Source organism: Rhipicephalus microplus, chromosome 10, assembly GCF_043290135.1.
Source record: "Rhipicephalus microplus isolate Deutch F79 chromosome 10, USDA_Rmic, whole genome shotgun sequence".
Classification (NCBI taxonomy): domain Eukaryota; kingdom Metazoa; phylum Arthropoda; class Arachnida; order Ixodida; family Ixodidae; genus Rhipicephalus; species Rhipicephalus microplus.
Genome location: NC_134709.1, coordinates 88,855,021 through 88,874,602, shown reverse-complemented (window position 1 = coordinate 88,874,602; position 19,582 = coordinate 88,855,021). Strand labels below are relative to the sequence as shown.

The following is a 19,582-nucleotide window of genomic DNA, read 5'->3' as shown; positions in this document are numbered from 1 at the left end:
TGTCACGGCCATGCACAATTGGCAGCGTGCCGAGCGCGACGAGATCAACGTCCTGCTCAGAAAGATTACCAAGCGTGCCCTCTGTATCCCGATCAGGACGCACACCAAGCGCCTGCTCTAGCTCGGAGTACACAATACGCTAGAGGAGATTGCCGATGCGCAAGAGCGGGTTCAGTTTGCGTGACTTTCGACCTCCCAGACCAGCAGACATATACTGCGAGAGCTCGGCCACTCTCCAGCTGGAGTGGACGAAAAGATGACACAGGTGCCCCGTGATATTCATGACCTCCTTACCGTGAAATCAATAGTGAGGAACTCCATCCCAACTACAATTGTGGCAGGCGACGGGCTAGAGCTGCCACTTTTCTCAAGCAGACCCGCACTGAGGAGCGCGACGGAGGCTTTGTCGACGCGGCAGCGTACCACGTGAGCCGCGCCTTCTCTGCAATCCCCGTCGACTCCAAGCAGCAAATCACCAACTGCACATCGGTTCACACGGACGATCAGATGATTGCCGAGCAAGTGCCCATCACCCTGGCCATCCTGGACAGTGAAAGGGAGGTCATCTATAGTGACTCTAGGTCAGCTATCTGCGCTTTCGAGTGCGTTGTTGTCTCCAAGAAAGCTCTGCCCGTGCTTCAGAGTGGCGGCTGCGACACTATGAAGCATCACGTATTTCTCTGGTTTCCAGCACATGTTGGACAAGTTCAAAGCGCTCCCAACAACCTCACTGAGTCTGCTTACGAGACCACGCATGCGCTAACCGACCGCACCGGTTCCGGGCAACGATTCAGGCTAACCGGTTTTCGAAAAACAGAGACGCACCAGCCACATGCAACGAAAAACCAAAACTTTTTGACCTCGCGGGAAGAATATATCCACTCCCTCATCCAAAACCTAATAAGCCACAGTCCTTACGCTCAGACTACTGCAGACATGTGCGTACTACCCTAACCTGCAATCCATTCACGCTATTTATCCCGACGTGTTCCCCCATGATGCTTGCCCTGCACGTGGGGATGTATCCACGCTGGCGCACATGCTCTGGGAGTCCAAGGTAATGTACACCAAACCCGACACTACCTCGGCCAGGTAGGAGGCGGCTTTAAACAGATCCCTTCTGGTCGACCAACTTTAAGCCGCCCAGCAGGCTCGCGGAGCGGCCGAAAGGCTTGGAATAATGGTCACGACGTGGGAGTCGGCCACTCTGCGCTAACGCGTGCCTTGCAGGACCACAATAAAGTTTCGCAACCAACCAACCAAGGAGCATTCGCCCAGTCAAGATGGCTGACTTCCGGGTTCACCACGGCTTCACTACGAGTGACGTCAGGGCCTCTATTTAGTTGTTTCCTTCCTCTATGACCAGAATGATTTCATTGTAGTTACAAGGCACACAAAGGTCACTCCGCTCGTTGCAGAGTTCCCGTAGCACGCTTTTCAAACACACATCGAATAACATTAGTTGGTTCGCGTCTATCCGGTGTACACATTCGCGTATTCATTTCATGCGTCCTTTGTGTTTGACCACCGCGTTGAGCTTGGAGCGTTTCTAGTTCGCGCTCGTCGTGTGGGTTCTTTTCCTGCGTTCTTTCTCGAGCTGCGCGCTGCACATTTCGATATGGTTGCTGTTCTTCGTTTGACACTCCAACCCGTTGCTACGCATTCATTGCTTCGCCCTTGCGGCGAAACTGTGATTTCTTGCATTCGAGAAATCAATTTATTTCGAAGATGTTATGACTGATTGGTTATCAAGAAAATGGCATTATTTGGACATAAAACTATATCATGAAATTTTCAATACTATGGGTTGCGTTGGGTAGGTTTGTAACTACACTAGTAATATTCTTTGCGGAATGCCGCATATTTCAAACACTTTAGTGTTCCGGCGTGTGTGGGCACATTTTAGTGTGCGCATGCGTGTCAGTGAGCGGGTGTGTTGAACGAAAGTGGTATACGACAGGGAACTTTCTCTAAGATTCATCATCCACTCTTCGTTACTAAACATTCGCATTTATTTAGCCACCCGGCCTGAAACCCTCGTCCACGTAAAAATGGTATTCTATGTTCAAGAATCGTTGCAACGTCCTTTCATAGCACTCCCAAACGAGTCTTATCGGCATTCAAACGACTCGGAAAAGTCGGTGATTTCAGATTGCATGGAAGCGACCTCTTTCTTCAAGAAGTGCGTGTTATCTCTATCAGTGCAGTAGTGAAACACAAGAAGTAGGCGATAAAAGATTTGGCTCAGCGATGTGCGCCACTGTCCAAAATAGATGTCTTTCTTGTGCCAGTGTGCTGTCCTTAAAGCGCGTACAGTCGAGCGGATAGCCCGTAGGGGGTGCCTGATGTAAAGATTGCGCGGAGCGGTTTGACCGGTGCCACTTTGGTCACTGCACAACGAATTACGGACGGTGTTGTTCTGTCCAACGAACCAGTTCGAATCAAGCAGGGCAGTCCATAAGCTGTCTGCTAGTACGAAACCCAGCACCGCCATCGGAAGCACGGTCATCGTATGGCGCAGTGGTATGACACTGTACTCTACTAGTGGTGGGACCACAAAACACCCGGACTGTACACCATATTCCGGGCGCAAGTACTTCACAAGCTTCTGTGGAATTCCAGAGGGTGCCTTGTAGCTCCAAAAATCCAGTTGATGCTCTCGTACCTTTAGGGTATTACTAAAAAAATTGCCGTCAAGTTTTGGTATTAGTGTATCCAGTGGGTAAAGGTGGTTTGGAAGAACCAGTTGAATTCTCTTTAAAAGGTGAATGGCCGAAACGGGAAACCTCATCGGAAACGCTTCCCCTATTTCAGTGCCGATTGCGTCCACCAAGGTGTCGAAAACACGCATAACAACACCATTGTGTTCGGTTTGAAGGTCGATTGACATGATATTGTTGAGGATCCAAAGTGGATACAACTCATACGAAGATGACGCACAGAATTCATATCGATCACTCGCTCCTAATTTTTCTTCCTGATTGTGTAGACAGAGTTCAAATGCTGCGTGGACGACTACCAATGCTGTTGCCACCGGTTTCATGCTACGGCTTGTCAGAAGATTGAAACGATGCTTGAGAACGTCTACAGGACTCAAAATCACTCGGCCCACTTCAGTGTGTGTGAATTCTTCGACGATATCCTTCCACAGCCTTGATGATACTCCCTTTACAATGCTACCCAAAATGGTGTCGTTCGCTTCAATGAGCCCATCGTAAGTGGCGACGCTGCAGAATTGCGCCGCGAACTCCACGATCTCTTTGAAGGTGATGTTTACATTTATTGCTGATGACAGTTCCGTGAGACCCGCAGCGTATATTTTCTCAAAGTCTGTATTGTCAAAATTATCGGCACAGATGTAGTATTCATCAGAGAGAATGAAGAGGTATTGTGGCCCGTCTGCGCTCATTGAGTTAAACATTTCTTCAGAATCGATTACATAATTTACGAGGGCGGGTCGTCTTCCCTGAAAACTCAGGTAAACTAGGGGATCCATGTGAATTCCGTATACGAGGTTGAGCTTCATAATTAAAACGAGCATTCGAAGTGATGTAGAGTCTAATGATGACACGTACAGCATTTGCAGCAGAGCTCTGACGGCGTTCCTTACAGCGTCTATGGGACTCCCCTGACTGAAAATGCAACTTCTATAGTACGCAAACAGAGCTCGTCCAGCTTCGTTATTGGACATGCCTTGCAAGACTAGGTGAGGTGACTGTGTGGTATTGAAGAAACCTTTTTCTTTGTGTACGGCGATGTAATTGTAGCAGACATACCGATAAAAGTCCTTGCAGGGATCGAGCGTGCTGTTGCCCGTTAGCCAGAGCATTTGGAGCATCACGTCCATGCTTCTAATGTAGGATTCAGTTACAGAGTCTTTGGGTAGCTTGTCTGTTGACGTTTTGAAGAACTGGAGGAAGATTGCGGCGCCAGTGACAGCAGCTGCGATGACGGGGCATATGAAAAGGGTTGGAGGGCAGCCGGACGATGCGTCGCGCAAAACGAGATGCCTGGCCACAGATGAACGGTCTTCCATTGTACTCTGCCTGAAGTCGACGGAACGTCGAGAGTCTTCACGATGGTTTGATGCAGATGACCGCTCGCTGTTGCTCTTAGACGTCGCCATTGATGTGGCCAAAACAAAAGAAAACTGAGACGTCTTTGGCCCTATTATTAGTCGAACATCGTCTTCTTTTTCTTCTTCTTCTCAATTCAGGGCTTGCAACGCTGTTATACCGGCGGACTGTTCTGGAGGCCAATCACATTGCGAAAGGACAAGAACAAGAAAATTTGCGATCAGAATTACAAATACACAAAAGTTGTCTGTATTGAAATGTTCTGAGCGTAAAAACTATGATTCGAGTGAAAAACTCCTCGTTGTCTTCTCTGCGGCAATACAGATTGTTTGAAGAAGGAAATTCAGATGGCCGTGCATAGAACAGAAGAATTTGACGCGACAAGAGGGTGGTACGTGTAGGAGTGACAATGTTATGCTGATTGCAAAAAGTTTAGAACGACTTCAATCGAAAGCTGAATTTCAGAACTTTATGCCATGTACTCACCATTAATATACCTTGCTTAGTTTAACCACAATGAATGCCTTTGTCTAGAAAAACAAAGCAATTTTTCAGGGGGAAGCTCCTAAAGGTGTGGGTCTATCTATGCTATATATATATATATATGTGTGTGTGTGTGTTTGTGTGTGTGTGTGTGTGTGTATGTGTGTGTGTGAGTGTGTGTGTGTGTGTACGTGACCACCTGCCTACAGTTCAACCTTTGTCAACATCCCACTGCTTCGTCCTTGCAAAGATTCCACTACGCCCCATATAAACAATCCACCACTTCACCGACCATAAAGAAAATACTGTTGAGAAGTATTCAGTATGAAATGCAACATGGTCATGTACTTCTATTTAGGTGCGCATTAAAGAACCATAGATTGCCCCTTTGTGCGCATTTCTTGTTTGTACGTGACTGCACATTGTTCCACCATTGCAAACTGCCCCCTACTTCGTCCTTGCAAACATTTCACTACAACCCATCATCGTTCCACCACTTCGCCGACCACAAAGCCGTTATAATGAAGGAGGAACGGAAGTGACGTATAGCTACCACTTACGAATAATAAACTTTCTTGTATTAAGATATACAGTGTTTCTTATTTCTTTGATGATGCAGTGGGTGATATTCGTGGATGTTTCATGGTTTAGCGATGAAACCCTCCAGCGTTTCGCCCCAATCATCATCATTCCCTTCATGGAGGTGGAATAAACATTATTACAAAAAATGGCAGCTATCCACGGAGTGAATGATGGAGAGTGGGGCGAGGCATTCGTCCGTCCATGCGTCCGTCTGTGTGACCGTCCATGCGTCTGTTCGTGCGCCCGTCCCTGCGTTCGTTCATGCATCCGCCCCTGCGTCCGTTCATGCGTCCATCCATGCATCTGTCTGTGTGTCCGTTCGTCCATCTATTCAACAAAGTCCCACCATCTCGCATCTTTTTATCATATATTCCCCATATAGAAGCACCGCCATTCAGTGGACATTTCAAGGACTAAAGGAGAGGTGGCACACGCACACTTTCTTACGGCTTGCGCTTCGGGCGTACTTCCCACCTTCAACCACCTTGAGTTCATGGTATATACTAGTTCACTGTATTCATGGCACTGCGGCCCAATGCTCGCTAAACCTTTGTAAAGCCAAGGAGGTTACGTCCAGCGAGTATAACGTAGCAACCTTTTCCTGTCAGATAGTGCTCAATGTACATGCCAGTGGCTGCTAATGTGAAATGAGAGACAGGAGGATTCAGCTTTTATTTCTTACGGCTTGCGCTTCGTATCTGCTTCCCCCCTTTAACCACCTCGAATTCATTCATGGTATATACTAGTTCATTGTATTCATGGCCCTGCGGCTCAACGCTCGCTAAACCTTTCTGAAACTAAGTAGGTTACACCCAGCGAGTATAATGTAGCAACCCTTTCTTGTCCGATAGTGTTCAATGTACATACCAATGGCTGCTAATGGGGATCGCAGCGTGCGCGTTGACTAAAAGCCAAATGCTCCTGTCTCTCATTCCCCATTAGCAGCCATTGGCATGTACATTGAGCACTATTTTTTATTGTTAAACAACGCACCGAAGAAATCTCTCACCGGCACCACCTTGGAGGTCAAATGTTATACCTATTTCGGGTATGTGCCATTGGTGGTTACGTACTACGAGGGATGCACAAGCCACGCCATAAGGAGCTTCGCCCCTAAAACCACCAGGTCTAGGAAGCCGGGTTTAGGCCTCTCATGAGGGGACGTCAAGGGCTTGCCTCGACCCATGCTTGGTCGTAAAGCGGGGCTCCACAAGGTCTCTTCGTGGACATGCTGCGATTTTTCCGGCGTTTCCACACACTCCCATTGCTTGATGTTTAACTGCTCTGGCAACAAAATTGAAGTTCACTGCAACATATTCTCTGCAGTCTACTTGTTTGCTTAGGTTTTCTAGAAGTGCTATATGATCTGAGTTTTGAGAGATTTACCGTCTACGCTTGATTATCCAGGGAAAACTTGCAAACTTGCAAATTGCAAACGCGCTTCTTCGCACCGCGACTGCTGGGGGCTCTCGTTATTTGCATCAATGCTAGAGGGCTTGATGCGTGCGCCCTCGCGTGAAGTGCGGCCATTCTTTGAAAGGGTCGCCACGGCCGGGCTAGACTGCACCTGCGCGTTTCCTTCTTACGGCCTTCGCCACGGGTGTAGTACATGCCTCTCGCCACTCCATTGAGGGGGGCGCTGCAACCTTGCCGTCTTCCATCGCTCCGTACCGCGCGTGGACACATGAGTTCGGGCGCGCTTCTCCACTCACCACGCGTGTTAAAACAAGTTGCCTAATCATTGAAGACGCACAAATGGTTTATGGCATTGCTCATACCTGATGATACTGGGCTTCAACCTATACACCTCTGAAGAGTGCACTTTGCTGACAGTGCCACAAGCCCCGCAGTGCACTCATGATCACAGCCTTTGTGACAGAAAGTGGCACGCCACACAACCCTTTCAAAATTGTCTGGGTACGCTGAATGCTTTTAAAGACGATAGTTTTTCTTGCGGACCATCGACGCAAAAATATTTGGTCTGTCTGCATGGCTGTCTGTCTGTTTGTACATTTGTCTGTTTGCCCACCGTTACCGAGAATCGGGTGCTCTAAAGAGCACCAGCCGATACCCCGAACGGCCGACCCCATCCGCAGCGCCCACCAATGTTGCTCAAGAATCAGCGTTCATACGTGTGCGATTGTCAATTAAAAAGCAGTTATTGCGGATATCTGAGGCGTCATAACAACACTTATATATTCTGCATATTCGTCTTTTACTAGAAAACGCGTACATTAGTACTTCTAAGGATCGTAGCGCTTATCACGCTCCGCTAACCATGCGACGCTTGCACGGAAAGGCGAGTGTTTCTAATACTTTGCAAAGAAGACACAATGGTGGCCCCTACCCGTCGCCTTGCGTTCTACACCTTATCACTTCTGAGACGGGCGTGGACACCCGTATCAGGGCCACGCGCTTTGTTTTTAAAAAAGAAAAACTGCCAGATGGCGCTCATGTCTCACGTGTGGCGTGACTTGATGCGCTCGTTCACCTCCACTGCACGCTCGAGGCACTCTAACGCAGCGCCTCCGGTATACCATTCACCGATTTTCTTGCGCAGAACATCAAATAAATGTTTTGTTCACTCTCTCCACACGCAAGATTATCGTCTTTCGACGACGTTTGAAGATTACATGCAGATACGGGGCCAATTTTTTTCCGTCCCATTCTATTTTTGCAACATAAACACGGCCTTTTTCTCTCCTTTCCATGCATCTGCTGTGATTTTCCTAACGCAGGCGTGGTGCTTGCTTTCGCGATAATATTGGGACGCATTTTTTTCTTCTTTCAGCAATCGCTGCACGTTCTCGCATTTGAATGATAATGCGACACTTGGGAGCGCAATCGGCCTATCATAGTCTGGTATCGACCCACCCGATGAGCGTTCCCGTTTATTGTTTGCGTGCAAACACTTGCTGCTTCTTGTTCAGTGAAAGCGTCTTGTGAAGTTGAAACATCCAGATTTGTTTCGTTGGTCTCCGCTTTTCGCTTTCTTGATGTTTGACGTAGGGGCCAAACTCGTGAAGTAGGATCGTTGTGAGGCTTTCGTGCACTTGAAATCGTGTACGAAAGATAGTTCTCCAAAAGAGTAGGCGGGCGCGCAGTCAGGAATAAGTTTTCTGATGTGGAACGCCGGCACATAGTCTTCTTCGTGCAAGTGTCTGCGGCATACGACTGTCGATGGAGACTTGTCGTTGATAATGAGGTTGTCTCTCGCAATATTCTTTTGTCACTTGACGCACAGCTCAGTATTGTTTGGGAATTAGTGAGAAAGAACACCGAGTATTTTCCCCGAACTGGACTACCAATACGGAACCACAATGATCGAGTGGCCATGACGGAACACAGCAATACACCTTCGCGGACCTATTATATATCCATGTGCGTAATGCGTGAACTGAAAGTTGTGCGACTGCTTACTCGACTCAAAAAAAAAAAAATACTGAACACTGACAAAGCACCGAATGAAATGCAACCGTGGTGTGTAAATACTGGAATAGAGCAAGTCCCACTAGAGATAAAAGGCAATTCAAAACAACCTGCTTGTAGCAATAAGCCACAACAAAATTTATACAGATTTCTCAGAAAAACAACTGCTTACTTGCCGAAAAGTTGTAATGTTCTCCATTTCTATTTCTAAACATCTTGTTCTAGGAAGTAGCAAGATAGCGCAGGACTCATTTGCACTACAGTTTTAGTTTTGGGGCAAGCGGCTTTCGAGCGTAAGCAGCTGCGTACTTCGTTTGCATTCTTCACGGACGTGGCTTGCCGCACAAAGGAATGAAAGAGGGCTTGGGGTCTCCGGAATCAATATTTTCTGGTGGTGTTAACATCTTGAGAATGCATACTACCACTCTCTGTGCGTGCCGTGCGAAGACGTTATTCAGCAGCAAGAGCCCTCTCTTTTTTTTTTTACTTTCTTTCTCCTTATACGCAGTTTTTTAGCAATTAGATATACAACACACGTACGTGTTTAAAAGAGTTTTCAGGCTGCAGACAGCAGCTATTAGCCATGAAATAACTCTAAATGCGTGCGGAAAAAAATAGGCAATAGAAAATAGGCTAGAAAAGGGAAGGCGTGCTCGTTATTCTGTGAGCGACCTCTCTCAATTGTGACGTTGTTGTCCGACGAGACCAAGGGCCAAAGCTGTTTAGTGCTCTCTGATTGTAGAACAAGCGCGGCATTGTTCTCTGTGATCGTTGCCAGTGCTTTATGCCTTCTGAATTATGCCTCTCAATCGTCGATTCTTCCGCATCTTCACTGAGTTTCAGATTGTATTATCGACGAGCCCATACATACCTACATTAAGCGGCAAGCCATCTGGTATATTAGTTTTCTTTTAGTAAACGATCCCACCTCAGTCCTCAATTTATTTATTATCCACCCTCCCCCTGTTCGTCGAGAACCCTTATTCCACGGTTTCACATAGACAATCCCCCTTGTGCCGTGTGCGGGGCACAGAAGATGCAAGGTCAGGGTCGCTGCGCCCCTACCACCGACGGGTTGCGAAACATATTCAGAAACTCTCGCGACGGGTGAGAACATAGAAGGCCTTGAGGAAAGTAGCACGCAGGTGCAGTCTAGCCCTGCCATGGGGTCGCCCGCTTCGCGGCGCGCATCCGCCATGTTTCGGCCCACGCAGCGCCTCGTTTAAACGTGCGAGCGGCACCTGCCGCCTTGTCGCCCATCTGATTCATGACGAGTCCAGCGAGATGACTGCATGCTGCGCCCCACAGGGAACGAACCAATTCGGGAATGGATGAAAGGTGATTTCTTCCCCAAGCGATCCTAAAACAAGACTTTTACTGACAGTGAAAATAAAGAGTGACAAGTGGCAGCCGACGAATGCCCCTTGTGTATACAGCGTGAGTATCGCAAATTCGTTGCTGTTTCCTATGCCGATCGTTTGTTACGTCGTTACTTTGGGGACGGCTTTTACAGGAGCGTGTATAATACAAGTCACAAAATCACAGATTAGACTATTACACGTTACGTGCATGGCTTCGACTTCTTGTTGGAGCGTGCAACATTGCTTCTTAAAACGATCCAACGTTGATTGATCGCGTTTGAACCGTTCTCGCAAATTTGGTGTTGTTTTCAGGGTGTGCTTGAAAATCATACTTTCACTGTCTCGGGCATCTCCTTTCACTTTCTCGTTCTTTTTTATGCATGAAGGTGTGATTATGAATATGGTCGCGTCTACTGCAACTATTCAATCCGAGTTGTGTTTTCTTGGGGAACTACAGGAAATAGGTTTTTTTTGTTATTGGAGGAAATATTTTCCCAGAATTACCTGCCTCAACGAACGCTTTCGTGTGTACTGTACACGGTCATTAATACCAGCGCAAAATTAGCTGCTCTATAAAGTGTTTGCATATCCACGATGTGAGTGCTGCTGATGACGAGGTCTTTAGGTCCATGATATTGCAACGAAGAGGCACTAGCGCACCGGTCGCGGAAGAAGAATAGTGGAGTGGCGCTTGGACTGTGTAATTGGGTGAATCGGACTATACCTGTCTCAGAAGTACGCTGCTCTTTCTTAACGCCATTTCACCTCATCTGTAAATAAACACAATCACTCGTAACAGTTTGGTGGAAGGTGCCGGGTACATCTATCTGGACGACCCAGCTCTACTGATTTTGCGACGCAGTAGATGCTTGGCAGGCTTGCCACCGCAGCTACCAGACATGGAGGACGTAGGAGCAGGCCATTACAACCTCGCCGCTGATGAGCAACATGCTCACCCGCCAGGACAAGCTGGCTGCGGCACACCGGAACGTCGACCAACGACCTTTTCGGGACAGCCGGATGACGATGTTGAGCATTGGCTCGAGCACTACCGAAGACTGAGTCGCAGCAACCGCTGGAGCACTGCTAAGCAGCTCGAGAATGTGGTGTTTTTCTCGTCGGCACCATGTCTCTTTGGTTCGAAAACCACGAGAGTGCATTGACCACATGGGAAATTTTTGTGGACGGGCTGACGAGGTGTTTTGGTGACTCGACTGCTAAGGCCAAGCTGGCGGAGCAAACGCTTTCACGCAGAGCTCAGTTACCTGGTGAAACATGCACCACCTACGTCGAGGTCGCCTTGAAGCTTTGTGGAATCGAGAGTGTGACCATGTCTGACGAAGATAAGGTAGGTCATCTGCTCAAGTGAACCACGGCAGACGTGTACAACTTTCTTATCACTAAGCAAAACCTACACACACCTTCCGACCTAAGGAAAGACTGCGTAGCGCTTGAAGCGCTAAAGAGAAGGAGTATCCTACCGAAATTTTGACGTCTTGACAATGTGCCCACGATTGAAAGTGTCAACCTTCTATCACAGGACGTCACCTCGTCAATTATAAGGCGAGTGGTCAAAGAAGAACTTGCTCAACATCAAGCTGTGGACACCACCGGCATCTGCCATCAGTGTGCATTCGACCAAAGGCCCCGTGAACCACCGGTACCTCGGATGCGTCAGAGCTACTTTGAGCCTCGCCCGAATTACACCGATCGGTTCGAACGAAGGTGTGAACGGCCACTCAAAAACCAGGAACGCAGGCAAGCTGCATCACGGCGATTTACTAATCAGCTGCCATCGCCAGGCTTTTATGAACCAACGAGGTCTACTTCGCCGGGGACGACTCGGTGCGACACGCATACTTGCTACAACTGTGGGCTACCTGGACACTTCGCTAGGTACTGCTACCGTCGCCAGCAGCGAGCTCCACTATTCAACGTGTACACGCTCTATGTACCTGCTGGCGAGTCTCGACCATTTCAGGGCTTTTTTCAACGGCAACACGCAGCACGTGCTGACTCGCCTTGCTCCGACTGCAGCGTTACCTCACCACCCGCACGGCAACATCGATTCCCGTCCCCGCGTCGCCGCTCGAGGACGCTACCACCACTGGGAAACTAACTGGTGTGACCGATGGGGGCGAGGCCACAAAATCATCTTCCGCAGGACCCCCTTGTATTGTAATGATTGAGCACAAAGTGAGTGTTTATGTAGACAATGCGAGTACTGTTGCATTAGTTGATACCGGTGATGCCGTTTACATAAGGAGCATGTCTTTTGAAAATCGCCTTGGGACGAAAGTAATGTTTGCTTCGAATCGGAGTGTTACTTCCGCGGCGTATGGAGAGAAATGTTGAGCGTGGTTGGTGTTTGTTCTGTTTTACTTTCTGTAGGAAATCAAACGTTTAGAGCTTAACTAACGGTGCTTGCACGTGCGACCCACGACGTCATTCTAGGCATAGATTTTTTGCACGAATGTGGTGCCCCTCTGTATTGTGGTAGTGGTGGGATTTTTTCTTTCGTACCGTGTTGCCCTCTCCATTGACGGATGATACCGTTGATGACAGCATGGACGTGTTTTTCGTGTCTCAGGACGTTTGGTTGGCCCTGCATACCGCAATGTTTGTGCGCGTAAGCTCTTCACGTTCCTGTGCGGGTTCTTACTACGGTTTAGCCGAGGCGAACTTCAGTAACGCACTTAAGAAAAACGTTGTTGTGCCTCGTTGCCTCGTGCTCACCGTCGATGGTTGTGCCGATTTGTAGACTGTGAACGTTTCCGCGCAGCCCATATTTCTGCCTGCAGGACTTAAATTGGCAAGCTTTCAAAAACAAAGTACTCTTACCATACAAGCACTTGTCTCCACTTTGCACAAAGCGGAGGAACGAGCGCATCGAGGCACTCTGGCATAGGCCATAGGCATGCACACCGAGACACCCTAGCATAAGCGAGTGCACCAATGGGACAGAGATGGCAGCAGATGATGTCCAACACAGATGGTGTAGAACTGCTATGGCCCAGAAAAATATCCGGGAAACTAAATTTTGTCAAAAATGGCGGACCTAAATCACATTATTCGGCATTGACTACCGATGTCTGACAGGGCCAAAAAATTTACTATAGCAGACAGTGGGAGAGCATGCTATACGCAGCAGGGCCCCATGGCACCAACTCACAGCCATGCAACACTGAAAGAAAAAAAAAGTATGTGTAACTCCTTCCGGGTAGTCTGATTTGCAACGTCACGTTAACTTTCTTTTCGATCAGAAGGCTCTCAGAATGACCTCCAAAGAGAGTTGACGTGCCTATCAAAGAGAGCCGTACCTGTGAAGAGCCAGAATACCATGAAAAAGAGTGAAATCACTTTTTTTAATGACGAGGTCGAAGTTTACGTTCAAGTGTCATGGCTCCTGGTCACCATTTAGGCAAGGTCCCCACACCCCGGGAAACTGCCGAATACAAATTTAAGAGTTCTTTCTTTCTCTCTCTCCGAGGAAAACGCTAGAAACGATTGAAAAAAAGTAAAATACTTTGGTAGTTGTGGGGCATTTCTGAAAATGAGCATTTATTAACTCAACCTGCGAGAAGTGGTCCTTATGTTACGGCCATCGAGGTGATTGGCGATGTACCACAGCGCTGGGATGCACACGCTCGCACGAGGATCGCAGATGAGACCCCTCGTGCACTGAGACGCCGAGGGCACACCGAGAAGGGGCGAATACGTGCATGGTTCTCCGAACCCTGAAGTGAAAAGCAAGCAGCGATTTCAATAACACAATAAACGTTTTCGTAAAAGATAGCTTTCGAAAATTTCTTTCTCTCAATAACGAACAGTAAATTTCATTTTTAAACGAATAACGCACTAAGTATCACCTCTAATGATGATGAATATGGTTGAATGGTGAATGTCAGCAATAAACATTACACCTTCTTATTATAGAGATCTCGATTATCCATGAGACCAAGCTTCAGAGAGCTGAGAAGGAGGTGACAGAACATTCACTGGGTGTAAGAAGCGACTTCAAGCGTTTTTATCCGATATCACCCATTCCCGTGTTACTTGCGGTGCGAAAGTTTGAATAATTTCCTACTAGGTCTACAAAAGTATCCGAGAAATACTTTGCCTTTATCACGCCATAGGAGCGACGTAATTTGAAAGAATGTATACTATTTTGTATTGAGAGTGGACCATAAGAGGCGACCTGAATTATTTATGCATATATTTACTTATTTACTTACACTGTTTCGAGACAATAGGAGGATAGAGATTTAACTTAACACAACAATATACGTAAATCCAAATCATTTGAGATTCACACTTTGAAAACAAAATGAGCAAGGAAGAAAAATATAACGTACGGCCTCTCATGTATAAGAAAGTACTACTGGGACGATCCTCTCGTTCTTGACATGGCAGCAAAAGCTTGTGCTGTGGCTTACTTGACGAAAGCAAGTAATTTTGTTTCATCAACAGGCCGCTATATTTCTCGTTCAATAACTTGTCATTGTTCTGATATTTTTTATTGTACATCAAATCTTCAATGTGCTCCGCCTGCTGTAACATGAACTAGGCCTTGTGTAAGAAATGACAATTTTTTATCCTTTCTGCTTCAGCTTTTGCAAAATCAAGCACCTAAATTACCATTACCAGTACAATAAAAACACAACTATTACAGTAGGACAAAAACACAAGCCAGAAAAAAAAACGTATAAAAACAAACGATTGTCATAATCAGTTGCTGGTCTGAAAAAAATAGTTGTCGTGCAAACGATATTTCTTCTCCAGATTAAAAATGAAGGTTCATGTTTCCACGGAAGGTGAATTAATACACGTTTCTTTTTTAGCGCAATGATGCTTTTTTATAACAGATAAACTGTTTAGGCCGCTGCACCATGCAACTCGTGCGCAGAAACTCGGGTGGGTATGTGGCATAAAGAATAGGGCAAGTCTAACTAAAGTGCACAGCAGGTGCCAGAGAAAGAGAATGCATTGGGAGAGGGGAGAGGAAGAGAGTGGCGGATAATGTAGTTGGTCCCTGAGATGGGAGAGAGTGAACCTCGTACAACGAGTGCTGAAGCAAAGAGCCGGGATGAAGAAAGGAAGTTAAACGAATGATCTGCTTGGTGAAGTGAAAAGGGGGAAGAAAAGAGCAACAGGAGTGGCGAGAAGTAGATAGCTGGAAACGAAATAGATGAAACGAAATAAAACTTCTTCTAGAAGCGGGATTTGGGTGGCACTTCAAATCGTTCAGTCCGTATAACCACCCGGTCATCAATGCATAGCAGGCGAACAAGCATTGATGGGAACCACGTGATTACATTGGTAAGGACGAGAGAACGGGACAACGAAATACAGAGAAAAGGACAGCAAGAATGAGAGACAAAAAAGAGAGTAAGTCACAGAAACAGAGAAAGGATATAGTGCAGTGATATCAAGTATAGTACACCAAAGAGTTGGGAAAGGGAAGTGATGTTTAAGAGGAGAAGAGAGGGCAGTGCATAGCATAGCCTTTTACACTTTAGCTTAGCAAGGGGGTTTCGTAGAGAGGATGAGGATGAGTTGAGGTAGCAGGGCAAGGCCACCAGTTTCGGTGTTTCAACAGGCCACCAGTGCGCAGCAGTGAAATTTTTTTTTTGTTAGGCGTGACATCACTTATCTTTCGTTAACACCACATTGTTATGTGTAGAGCTTACCGAAGACATTTATCGATCACCCTTATAGTGTCACTCTCTAATTGGCTATATATTATTTTTAAATAGAACGGAGTTCTAGCTGCAAGTTAAATATAGAACGCAGATATTGCCTCATGGCAGCTTGTGTATTAACACGACTTGTTGCAGAAACTTTATTATCAGTGCACACCATTAGCTTTTAACGAAGCATTCTGAAAATTACAAAATTTAGGCCTCCCAATTTGGCGTTTATAGATTTAAAAGAGAAGTGACATTTCCCCTTTCCCTGTGAATGCCCCCCTAGCATAATCCTCTCTTTCCTATAGTGTCCTCTGATCCTGCCAGAAAAAAAAAATGTTCACCTGACTTTGCAACACCCGCAGAAACTCTTTTGAGTGCTCAGCCGTCCATGACAGGTCTTCACAAGCGGCCGCGGGCACTTGGTGCTTTCGCAGACGTGTGGTGGACACACAATGGCCACAGCCGCCTGCGCGAGCAAAAGCATCACCCACATCATTACCGTCATGGCAGCAATCCCGAAGAATGTCTGCACATTTGAGAGACATCGATCGTACAAGCAGTCGTGCAACGAAACAAGTTTAGCATCCACATTCGCGCATAGATGAAAAAAAGTTAGAGAACCTTAAAGCTTAACGCGATAGCGCTGTCCTGTTCCCAGTGCGTACTTCAAACACTTAGTGCATGAAACATTTCTGAACTTGCTATGCGCCCACTAAGCGGCCTTAAAAGAATAGGCGCATTAGCGTGTGTGCCTTTTGTAGTGGGTGACCGGCTTTAAGCCACGAAGTCATTGTTATAATCACATGTTCGGACACCCACTGGTCAATGGGCGCTTGTAACACGCATTATTGCTGCAATACTCCTGGTTGTATTGTGAAAAACGTATACAGGACGCATATGGTATCGAAGCATGAAAGTTACATTCAATGCATTTTTAAGCAGAGGAAGTTAGTTTCACCAAGTTCCCAAGCAGTCTCGCGGACATGTGGTAGAATATCTGCTTGCCACGCCAACGACCCAGGTTCTATTCCAACTCGGACCCAATGAACCCGCGTGCGATTCCAACTGTGGCCCAGGATTTTATTGCATTTATATTATTTGCATCGTTTTCAATTTTCTGGTCACACATAAAAGGATGATTTTTCGCTCACAACCAACGCCGCCGCCGTCGGAATATCTGCGAAACGAGCTGTTTAACGCTGTCGCGTTAAATGTGATCTCATAGCACGTCTTCTGGAACTCGTTGTGAAGGTGAGTGCCTCAAACTGCCGAAGAGCAGGAATGTGGCGAGAACTGAGCAAACAAACAAACAAACAAACAAACAAAAAATTACCCGCACGCGCACTGGCTGTCAAGTAGATTCATTGGTCACAAAACAGATAAGCGTGAATATATGAGATAACCCAAATGTTAAACATTGCGCATTACATGACGGTTTTAGTCTCAGTTTCCACCTGCAGCAAATAAACTTTTCAGCCATTCAAATCATTAAAATTTTTGGTCATGATTACTGTACATTACAGTTTAAACGTGTAAGTATTGTCCCCTAAACTTCATTTTTTGTCTATTCATGTTCTGGCAAACGTGGCATCAGAAATATGGTCACAGATATTTACATATATTTACCTGACGCAATGTCAGGTAAATTTAGGTATTTGGGCTACCTCAATTATATATACGTATGTTTCTTTTTTCTTTTTCGGACGAAAAACCCAATTGGTTACCATCGCTCGGGTTCTACATTTATTTGCTTCCCCAGTTCATCCTCGCTTGTATTTTTTCGACTTCACTTTCTCTTCGCCCATCTTCACCACAAGCTAAAACAAACCCACCCGCATTGCTGATCTCATTAAGTCTTCTAGAGTTAATAGAGGGCAGAGAAAGACATTTAAGCCAGAAACCCACAACAGTTGTGTGCACCAGAAGGACGCACGAAGGTCTGCAGTGTTGGCCCGTGTTTGTTTTCCTAGTTCTGTCCTACCTCTTTAACGCTGAGGGTATATACAGGGTGTCTCAATTTGTATGCAGCATGATTAAAGAAAAGAAGGGTTGTAATTACGCGAAGCAAACATAGCGCATATTTTTCATTAGATTGGAGTAGCCACAATTTTTCTTGAATGAGGCTTAGTTAATAAGTCATAATTATATTTTTTATTCGTTCACCACTCACCAGGCCATAAAAATGAAAAATGTCAAAAGGGCATATGTCAACATCATCATCATCATCATTCTCGCTACGCTAACCTCACGGAGAAAAAATCTCCCATGTGTCGCTAGTCAACTCGGTCCTGTGCTCGCTGCTGCCACTTTCTACCGCAAACTTTCTAATCTGATCTGCCACCTAAGTTTCTGTCTCAGCTTCACCTCCTTGCCTTCTCTTGGAATGCAGCCTAAGACGCTTAATGACCAGCGGTTATCTTTCCTTCGCGCCACGTACCCTTCCCATTACCATTTCTTTTTCTTGATTTCGGCTGTGATGTCCCTCACAACCGTTTGTTCCCTTATACACTCTGCTCTCTTCTTGTCCCTTAGGGTTACACCTATCGTTTTCCTTTCCGCTGCGCGCTGCATCATGCTCAACTAATGTTGAGGCCACTTTGTTATCCTTCAGGTTTATGCTCCATAGGTAGCAGTTGTTATATGCCTTGATCTTGAGGGTAAGTAATTCTGTTCAGATTGCATCTAAGTGTGCTGTTTTTTACAACAAATTGTGTACTTATTTTTTGCGTATTCACGCCGAATGTAGACATGCAAATGAAGCAACAAAGGGCTCCTCACAAGTGCCTGCTTTCGGTATCCTGTTCTCGTGGGAAGTACTGAATCATTTTTGAAATGCATGTAGAGTCCACGCCAATCACACCAATCGAAAACCTGCATGTTCATGATCTCGTATATTAATCGACGGATTGAATATGTTTGGCGGCCTAGGTGTCCTTTCTTGATAATTTGCAAGACAGGGCTGCTCTCCCTTTCCTTGAGTGCACAGCTACTATTGAATGGTTGCAGCTGTGTTCACTTGCGGATATGAAAATGAGAAAAAATATTAACGTGTGATTGTTCAACAGAACAGCACGAATCATGGCAGGAATGGATAAAACTGTTTTATAATTTCAGGGCTAGGGAACATTGACTGAGCGGAGCCACATCCTGACGGATTTAATTTCTAAAGCTCTATGCTGTCTGAGAAGCGCTCTGACTTACCTGTTCAAGCTGGAGTTACGCAAATCCAATACCCGCAGTACGAACAACACCATCTCGCAACAAGGACAACTTGCTTCCGACGAAAATGCAGCTGACAACGAGTTATTGCGGAGTGCACTCGGTGGTCTCCGGCGTGCGGCGTGCACTTGCGCGCACAGCTGCGGCGATGGCGCAGCTGTCGTTCTGACGGCCAGCAGCTGCGGCTATTCGAAACAAACTGTACACTGCCCCGAGATTTCTCGTGCATGAGAAGGTGAGGACGTGGTTCACTCATGATATTCTCCCGGGTGTGTCAAAAAGCGCATCCATACACCAAGCGACCTTATTCTGTTCATCACAGCACGAATTCGGGGACCATAATCTCCGCAAAAGTGTGAAAGAAGGAGTAGCAGGAATAAACGTTTATTGTGCGCAACGGTATAGCGGTGCATATTCCGCTTCTGCCCTAGGTGGAGGTCTTTTCATTCCAGGAAACTTCTGGCCCTGGCGACGACACATCGTCTATTGTACAGGTTCTTCGAGGCGAGCTTGGCCTCCCAGGTTTGGAGACAGTGTTCGTTTTTTTTTTTTTGTTTTTGACCAGCGTCACAGGTATCCGGCGAAGACGATCGTCCTGTATGTGTATTGCATGGCCACTCCAGTATCACGTGTGCCGACCTCTCAGGTACGCTGCAAATCGGACAAGGATATTCGTGTAATGTTGCGTGTGAAAAGCGAAAAATTTAGACTGAAAGCTCGAGGCATCTCATAAGACGCTGAG

At 46.5% G+C, this 19,582-nt stretch overlaps 1 long non-coding RNA gene across 1 annotated transcript; it reads right to left on the bottom strand.

Moving 5' to 3' along the window:
- Positions 1–13,465: 13,465 nt before the first annotated feature.
- Positions 13,466–18,986, bottom strand: LOC119181120 (uncharacterized). The gene is made up of 3 exons (XR_005111155.2): positions 18,823–18,986; positions 15,963–16,087; positions 13,466–13,668 (listed from the first exon to the last, which is right to left on the bottom strand). It is a non-coding gene; the product is annotated as an uncharacterized LOC119181120 (long non-coding RNA).
- Positions 18,987–19,582: the final 596 nt, after the last annotated feature.